This window comes from Epinephelus fuscoguttatus, linkage group LG19 (assembly GCF_011397635.1).
Source record: "Epinephelus fuscoguttatus linkage group LG19, E.fuscoguttatus.final_Chr_v1".
Lineage (NCBI taxonomy): Eukaryota > Metazoa > Chordata > Actinopteri > Perciformes > Serranidae > Epinephelus > Epinephelus fuscoguttatus.
In genome coordinates, this window is record NC_064770.1 from 27,728,095 (window position 1) to 27,737,590 (window position 9,496).

Sequence of the window (9,496 nt, forward strand, 5' to 3'; positions counted from 1 at the left end):
GGTCAGATACCAACAAGCGTCACTTCATATGCAAAATAGACTTTTTGGAATTTAGTCAGAGAACAAATTATTTAGAATTAGTATTTTTAAAGGTTCAGTATGCAAGATTTAAGGGGGATTAGTGGCACCTAGTTGTGAGGACTGCAGATTGCAACCAGCTGAAACTTCTCCTAGTTAGAATTCCCTCAGTAAATAAAAAACGGAATAAAACAAACGGATCAGTTGATTTGAACTGGTAAAAAAACAACCCTGAATAAAGCAGTTTCATGTAAAAAAAAAAAAAGTGTTTTTCCGACACTATTGACGCAGAGAGGGCTGCTTACCATGGTGGCCAATGCAATAATGTGAACGACCGTATCTAGAGCCAGTGTTTGGTTTGTCTGTTCTGGGCTACTGTAGAATCATGGCGGTGCAACATGGCGATCTCTGTAAATGAGGACTCGCCTCTTATGTTGACATAAACAGCTTATTCAAAGTTAATGAAAACACAACAGTTCTTATTTTCAGGTGATTATACACTAAAGAAAATATATTGATCATATTCCATTTCTGCCAATAGCCTCTTGAGACCCTGTGTCCTCATATGAGGACATCACATAATGCTTAACTCAGACCTGTTGTCCTTGTCAGCGGACACTATATTTGTGCCATCTAGTGGCAGTAAGAGCACAATACACTAATCCATGTAAAAACAAGATGGCAGCCATCTCTGCCAAGTCAGTCTGCAGCTGATCCAGACCCAAAAGTGGACAAGGTTGAAAACCTGATCACAAGTTTGATATGCTATATATACCAATTTTAGCAACAGTAACAAGCTAAGACACTTTTAATTAGGGAGTACTCGTTTGAAGACATCGGGACTTTATTGTTGTCACATTTGAGGACATCGGGACTTTATTGTCGTCACGTTTGAAGACATCGGGACTTTATTGTTGTCACGTTTGAAGACATTGGGACTTTATTGTCGTCACGTTTGACGACATCGGGACTTTATTGTTGTCACGTTTGAAGGGACTTTATTGTCGTCACGTTTGACGACATCGGGACTTTATTGTTGTCACGTTTGAGGACATCGGGACTTTATTGTCGTCACGTTTGAAGACATTAGGACTTTCTAATCGTTGACAATGTTTCGTTTTTGATACTTACCAGTATACCTGACCTTCTGATCTCAAGTAGGAGAAATTAAAAATGTATACCAAACAAAAGTTCGGGTCTCAGGAGGATATGTCACCTTAAATCCTGCACACTTGACCGTAATGGTACAACTGGATAGCTTACAGGTGTATACCCCTATTATAAAGTAAGACTGTGTATGGTTAAGTGACCAGGTTACAGTAGTTGTAGTTGTGACAGAGTTTAATAAACTGACCGACCCATCGTCATCACTGACTCAGCTGTGTCCAAAGCTGGATTCCAGGTTAAGAATGTGATTTATGGAGTTTACATTATAACTGTGCAGGATTTGGTCTCATCTTCCTCTACGGAAATTAAAAAAGCTTCTGGTCCCTTGGCAACATTTTTGTTTGGCTCCATTATTCCCTCTGTCAGTGGGGAAATACCAGTTTTTCATGGTCTCTATAGAGTTCAATTCATGTAAATAAATAGCTTTGGGTGTTGTGTACTCCACAAGCAAATTATCCATCAGTTGCACATAAACCATGCTTGATTGTGCGGGTGGACTGGCCCAGCTGTGACCTCTCTTACATTCTCTCTTGCGACTGCTCAGTCCCGTGCCGAGTTGTTGTTTGAGCCTTTTGGCCCTGGATTCACGTGCGAAGTGAAAAGAAAAAAAAAAGGCGTGCTCTCCTCCCTTCCTGTCCCAAAACACCAAAGTAGCAGGTGGGCTTCAGATGGCCTGTTAACTTCTGGAACTGAAGCTGAAATATGGAATAATGACCCATGGAGGGGAGGCGCTGGTTGGAGAGCCAGACACAGTGCTCATTTGGAGAGATGGATTGGCACCAGGCAGCAGCAGATATGCATGGTTAAGAGCTGGATTCATGGGGCAGGCTGGACTGATGAACTGGCTTTGCTTTTCTGCTCTATATCATATATGGGGATAGTACTTTATTATAATGATGAATCTTGATATCAGTTTACTGCGGAATAGTTCCTTTGTGTTACTGACCAGCAGGTGGCAGTGTGTACCTATTTTTTAAGGCAAGACCAAACCACAAGTGTGTGTGGCAGTGGCCGCACAGCAGTGCAGATAAAGTATTTCTTGAGACAAATTGTGCCTATTATTGCACGCTCATTCACACGCATGAGCAGGGAGGGACCCCGAGAATAGTCGGTCCCTTTAAACAGTGTCACTCAGGCAACATTAACATCCCATTCTCTCTGCAACACACAATCCGTACATGTCATTAAAGCAGTATTTCCCCGGGGTGAGAGTTGCAGCCAGTGGAAAAAACAGAGGGAAGAAACAACGGGAAGATGGTGCGCTGAGATGGCAGGGGAAATGAAAAAGTGATAGAGCAGGAAACAAGGGGAGAGATGGAGAGAGTGAGCCTGACGCGATGCCGAATAACCAGGGTGAAAAAAGGATAATGGAGACAGATCGTCTTCTCCTCTCTCTACTTTTACTCTTTTCTCACACAGACACACAGTCAATCTCCAGTGAAGGTCGAGAGGGAGAGCAGCATGTAGATTATGCAGTAGAGGAGGCAATTCATCAGTGCTGTCGGTGTGCTGTCTGATTAATGATCTGAACTCCAACACACACTCACAGCTTATGTCAGCTGTCAGTCATGTTCTGATGGGGGAATATAATTTCCCCCTAAAGGCGTCTGTCATTTCTGCTGAGCTAGTGCCTATTGTGTTACTCCATGCACAGCTGTAGCTCTAATATTCTATCTTACAGTGGTTTTATTTATATTATTAAAGGTGATGCTGTGATAGCAGGTATCCTCACAGGCAGACTGCTGGCACTGCAGAAATACTTCTGTTTTTTCTACAGCTGCAAATCCGAGTTGCTTTTTGTCTCCCCATACACCGAAAGTTTCTCTTTTTAATTCAATATTTCACACGCAGTGATTCTTAGCACCAATCAGGCTAGTTGGTTTGAGCCACTTATTGTACACTTTCATATCCAGTACTCATTCACGTTCAGAACATGTTTCTCATTAAATCTAATGACTGTGTTCCACTGTCTCGTGGAGCCAGACACTAATGTGTCACATTGCAACCAGTTAACTGCAGCAGTGGATGGCTTCAAATCAACAACTGTGGACCATCAGTGACAACACTTTTGCTGTGTTTCAAATTGGATACTTCTGTATTTATGCTAACAATTTTGTGTGTGTTCACACTGAAAAATATGGCAAGATGCAGTGTACTATGAGCACTGTATGGGAATAACTAGTTACATGTCAGTAAATCACAAAATCAGTTACAGTTACTGAGAAAAATATGTAATTAAATTATAGTTGCAAATCAAATGTTGGTGATTAGACAGAGGTTACATCTGCATATGTTATTTTTGGTAAAAAAAAAAAAAAAAAAGGCATATTTACAGACAACGCAGGTCATCAAGAAGAGTAGGATGTCTTATAGGGAGCTGTCTCTACCGAGTGGGTATAACTAGAGCTGATGCAGCTACGTGACCCGCCCTTTAGCTGCATGACTCGCCCACCATACTGTACCTACACGTCAGTCCGTGATCGTCCCCCTCCGCTCTTTGGCCCAGACAAAACTGCTAAGTCAGCAATTAGCTAGCTATGAAATATTACTTTAAACGTGAGGAGGTTAAGGTTAGGGTAAGGGTAGTGTGAAGGGTTACATCTTACCTATAAAGTGAATCACGTCTTCATGTGTTATGGATTACAAAAGTGGATTATTGCTCCATTTGGTCTCATGTTTATTCACTACAGTGTAGCATTGTAGCAGGGTTCAGTCAGCCATCGCATTGGTGGGTGTCTTATACTAGTGGTGGAGTTTGTAGGGGCGTGTTTTGTACGCTACAAACTGAATGTGTCTGCAGCTGTACATGTCTCATCACAGCAGTATGCACTCAAATTTTGAGCACTGTTTTTGATTGGTTCTCTTACTTGAATTTGCACCGCCTCTTGTCTGCTAATCAAATCAATATGCATTGCTTGAAGCAATCTAAGTTTGTCTGCCAACCACGCCAAGTTGGGCGGCCATATTGTCGAACAAGAACGCCTTTCAGTGCTTAAAATTAAAAAGTATTTTCCATCTGAAATTAAAAACATTTACATAATTTCTTTTTACTTTTCAGCTTAATTTCCCAGTTTTGTGAATGCTGATGTTAGCTTGCTAGCAGATACAGCAAGCACATATTTTGGCGAGTGACAATCGTTTGTCAAATTTTGGCTATAATAGTTCCACCTGGTTGCGATCTGCGGAGCAGAAGAAAAGCTGTCAAATCTTGCGACTGTCATTTACGGTACATACACAACAACCATGTTTGATATGAGACAACACTGCCCTGTCAAAATTAAGTACATAGTATACTCAGTGTTCTACATGCAGGTGTACTAACAGCAGAATCTGATTTCAGACACAGCATTTCACATTGTCCAAACGATTGTTACCTTCCTGTCAGTGACAGCTTGCCAGCTCCATACCGTAGTTGGAAATACGCTGGCTTATTAACATTAAATTAGCTTGACTCATTATTAGCTGGTAACTAGCTTCTAGCAGTCCAGAGCACTCTGCAGGAGGAAGGATGACGAGACTTAATTGCAATCTTCGCCACAAAACACCACACATGGCCTCTCATGAGGTTTAACAGTCGCCCTGAGCTTAACTAGACGCTTAATTCCGCTGCACCCCAAGTGAGAGCTGCGTCCCTCCATATACCATGAAGCACACGTCACACCCTTAAAGGTTACCGACAGGGCCACCATTCTGAAAGAGGGAAAAGGGTGAGCCACAATGAACTGACATGTAGCCTATTTCAACACATTTCTGAGCTACCTTGGTTTCCATTAGACTGAGCATATATGTCATTTAAATGCCATCAGTGCTTGTGTGAGGATGGTGGATGGGGAATATGTGACAGAAAGGTGTGCTGCCTCTCTAAAGAATCAAAGGTATAATCTTAGCAAAGTCTGGACTCCTGCTTTGAAACAAATTGCCAACAAAGTATCAGTAAACAAATGTAAACATAAACAAACAAACACTATCTCAGTGAGGTGATACTCCTTTACAGCACATTTTTTACATCTACATGGATGTGTATCCATTGTTGCTACATTGGATTTATTTCTCTAATTGTCACATTTAGTTATTTCTGTTATCCTGTACGGAGTTTTGATTCCCCAGTTTCATTCAAATATATTTCATATGGTATATGTTATTCTGAAGAAGCACATTAGCAGCTTAAAGGAAAACTGCTATTTTCAACTTGGACCCTTTTTGCCCAGTTTTTGAAACTGATTTGGCATTGAGCAGGACCACTGTAGCCGGCAACCATGTCTTCCTGCATCAACCCAACTTGCAAGACTTAAGAGAGAGATACTTCTCCCTGAGCGAGACTTGGTGAGACACAAGAAAAAACAGACAGAATCAAGTGAAAGGTAAAGAACAACATTTTGTTTCTCTGTAGGGTCCTTTCCATTATGTTGTCAGACACTTCAGGTGCTTTCAGACCTAGAGTTGTCTTGCTTTGGTCTGAATCATAGACTTATTTTGTTAAAAAGTTGCATAATTGCCTAGAGTTGGTTTGTGTTCTCATGGCAGCATTTACAAGCGGACCAAATGAAATGCCTTGCGTAAGAAAGCTGTTCTTGATTGGTCAGAATTTCCATGCGGGGAAAAATCCAGGAAGTAAACAAAACGTTGAAGAAGAGTACACTTGCAAGATAAATGTGACACTTTCTAATGTCACAATGGAGGGACAACTATGCAGGTTGATTTTAGCGCTGCTCATCGTGGACTATATTGCTGTCATTGTTCATTTTAGTCAAACCATACAGTTTGAAAACGAGGCGCGGCTCCAACTAGAAAACAATGTTTTGATGCATTGGACGTGCTGAATGTGCATATTAAGGCAGTACAGGAGGAGGTGCACATTAATAATCCTCCAGGACTGTAACATGCTCATGTTTAACCCAAACAATGTGTCATGTGACTGCAGTTGGTTCAGATCCAGGTCGGAACATGTTCTCACCACAAATGAACCGCACCAGAGTTCCTTTGTTGCTGGACCAGGACCACCTCTTCAAGAAGGTCCGGTTGTTTGGTGCACATCTGAGTGGGAGCAAACGAACTTGAGTTCAATTGAACCGAACCAAACCGGGCAGGTGTGAAAGCACCCTTATAATGACGATGTGAGCCTGTCAGTGGCAAAAACAAGCACTTTCAATGGAGATACACTGACGGTGCGCAATTAACATGGAAGATTGTATTGCAACCTGTTTTGTGGCTCTTGTTCAATACTGGACCAGTTTCAAAAACTGTTGTTCCCATGAGACACTCAGACACAAAACATGGAAAAATTGAGGCCAGGTTGAAAAAGTTTCCCTTTAAGGAACACCTGCAGCATTTATGTATAATCTGTGTCCCCCCATGTGGGAACAAAATACATCTGTCAGTTTAATGCTGTAAGACACCACCACTAATTAAGCCTCTGAAAGCATCTTATTTTCGAGTCGTCTCCTCTTGAACATTATCAGACTCAAAGGTAAGATTGCAGTGCTGTTCAGCTGAATTGCATTGTTCAGGAAATTCTGTTTTCCTGGTCACGTATTTGTTTCGACTGTCTGGGCTCCGTGAGACGTTCAGCGTTTTCACCGGCATGCTGTAAAATCAAAATTCTCAATAGTAATAATGGAAGTGGAGTGGATCATGCTTTAGTGTTTGCACTGCACTTCGCCTCTCTCCCTCCCTCAGCAGATGGCTCCACCACAGGAATGGGCTCCGAGTCAACGAATAACAGCCCAGCAGCTCCCTCTCTCTGTCTTTCAGTCTTTCTTTCTGACTATCTCTTCCTTTTTGTTCTTTCTCTCTTCTTCTTTTCCCTCTCTTTTTTTTCCTGCAGTGTTTGCAGTTCTGGCCCCAGATGAGCGACCAGGAGCCAGGAACCAGGGTGGCAGCCGGTGAGACTTTTCAGTCCTCCCACCTGAGCATCAAAGCCCTTTTTGTGGGCGTTGGAGTGAGGACAAGCCTGTCCCCTGCGCTGTCTCCTCCTCTGAAAGCTCAAGAAGGAATAGTTGGACAGAGAGAATGACAAGAGGCTAAAACAGGAGGAGGATTTTTTTTTTTTTGTGCAGAATGACTTGCATTATTTTTTAGGAGGTGAATTACATGAAGAGAGACTGGAGTTTGGAGCGTGTTAGCAGAAAATAATGAGAGAATGGGGCTTATTTTGATGCGCTGAAGCACTTAGATTCTGAAATTCAGATAAACAGCAGACTCACTAACGTAGTAGGAGTCAGACAGAGAGAAAGACAGACATGCAGAAGGTGGATTAGTGATATGGAAAGCAAACAGAGACCATTTATGGGTAAATTGCTGCATCTGATATGTAGGTGAAATCTATTTCACCTACCAAATCATCCTGTGGTGTAACCCTGTCTCTACGGCAACAGCTCAAGCTGACCTTGCCTAATTTGTACCATAACAACCAACGGCCGCACAGCGCCCGGAAATATGCACCAGGTGAAATGAAAATAATTCCGCACGCAGAGCTAACAGACCTGCCTCTGTGTCTCCCCACACAGCCGGCAAGGGAGAGAAACCTGGAGGAGAGCTGGAGCAGAACAGATGACAATTACCCCCAAAGTCTGGCTGACTAATGTAAAACAACGAAAAGAGCATCATTATAGAAGACTGCTGTTTTCACCGTCTATTTACATGTCCCTCCTGTTTTTATGCAGAGTCAAAGATAACAAAGGTTACCACACAAACGCGTGCTTCATTCGAGCCGCATAATCAACAAGGCTAACTTTTTAGCCCGGTGATGAGCTTCGGCATCATTAGAAGACCCTTTAACGTCCCCTATATTTAGTTATTGATCTCCCAATGGTTTCTCATTACAGGTTGAATCCATGATGTTTTCTTTTTTTAAATCTTTATCAGTCATGAGTGATCATTGCTCTCTCAGTTCATTGTTACTGACCCGCTCATTGTCTGCTGTCATTTCCTATTCATATGGAAGCAACATTGATCTTCCTCTCATGTGTTACAGACCTAAAGATGCTCTATTGGTTTTTCATTATTTGTGCATTTATTGTAAAAGGTACGGGAGATTCAAATAACACGTTGGTCATCTATGATTTAAATTTCACTTGAAGCTATTCTTTTAGAGTCTACTGGATTATATTTGTTCTCAAATAACCTTTTTTTTAGAGCAATTGGACACTTTGTGAATAGACGGATGTGTTAAGGTCAACCACAGTTTGGCTTTGAGATGAGGTAGGGTACATGTTAAGAGATGGAACAGATTTAAGTATATTGTGGAAAACAAAATTGGAAATTAGACCTTTTTGCCTACTGATGTGTTGAGATGAAAGATCGTATTGGCAAGAGAATATTATGGGAAGATGATTGTAATACCATTCGTTATGTATTAGAATTTTCTCCCCCAGAAAAAATTCGAGCTTCAAACACTTAATTTTCTGGATTCTGGTGAATTTTTATGCAACGATTTGTTAATTTTCTCCATCAACTTTTGGTGGAAATGTCTTTAATTTTGTCAAAATAAAAGCACTACTTTCATGATTTTAATGGGCTTGGTGGAAAATTGCATGATCTATATATTCAGGGAACATGTGCCCTGTGTACCCCTATCCGAAATCTCACTGTTGGTTGTTGGTCATTCGTCATTGATAGTTCTTCGATTTATTCCAATCAATGCAGTGTCAGCAGCCGCAATTGACCCTTCACTAAGTCCCACCCTGGGACGCAGACTGGCCAATCATAACGTAGCGACAACAACACAGCTGTGCTCCATTGACTCTAATGCAATCGTTTCAGATTTCCTTCATGTTCAGGCTGGTTGTGTGGATTTGGAGCTAAATGTTGTGCCTGGGGCATGTTGTGTATTAATGATACTCATTACCTGGAGAGGTTGGAAAAAGATATACGTTTCTTCCCTGTTCCAAAACCAAAATCAAACCCTGAAAAGTGTAGGGTTAGCTAGCTAGCTACTGAAGATGTAGCCTACTGAATGTATGCACATGCTGCTTTTGCTTTTTAATGATTATAACAGTGAAACAAAGACCGACCCTGCTGTACAGGAACCAGTGAAGGGAAGCAGGGAAACTTTGCTAATATTCAACCAGCTGTGTGTCATCACAGTGTACGCAGATGAACATTTTTTTTTTGAGATCTGGGTGCTGGCTGCAGCACAGGGGTGAAGCCAAACACTGTTAATCTGCACACACTGTGATGCCACACAGCTGGTTATATATTCATTGTCTTGTGTGGCGATCAGCAGTGATGTGGTGGTTCACTTTTACACTGTGATCTGTAGCCTATAGTTGGGCTTTAGCTTCTAACTATCTTTGTCTTTTTAACCTGTTGT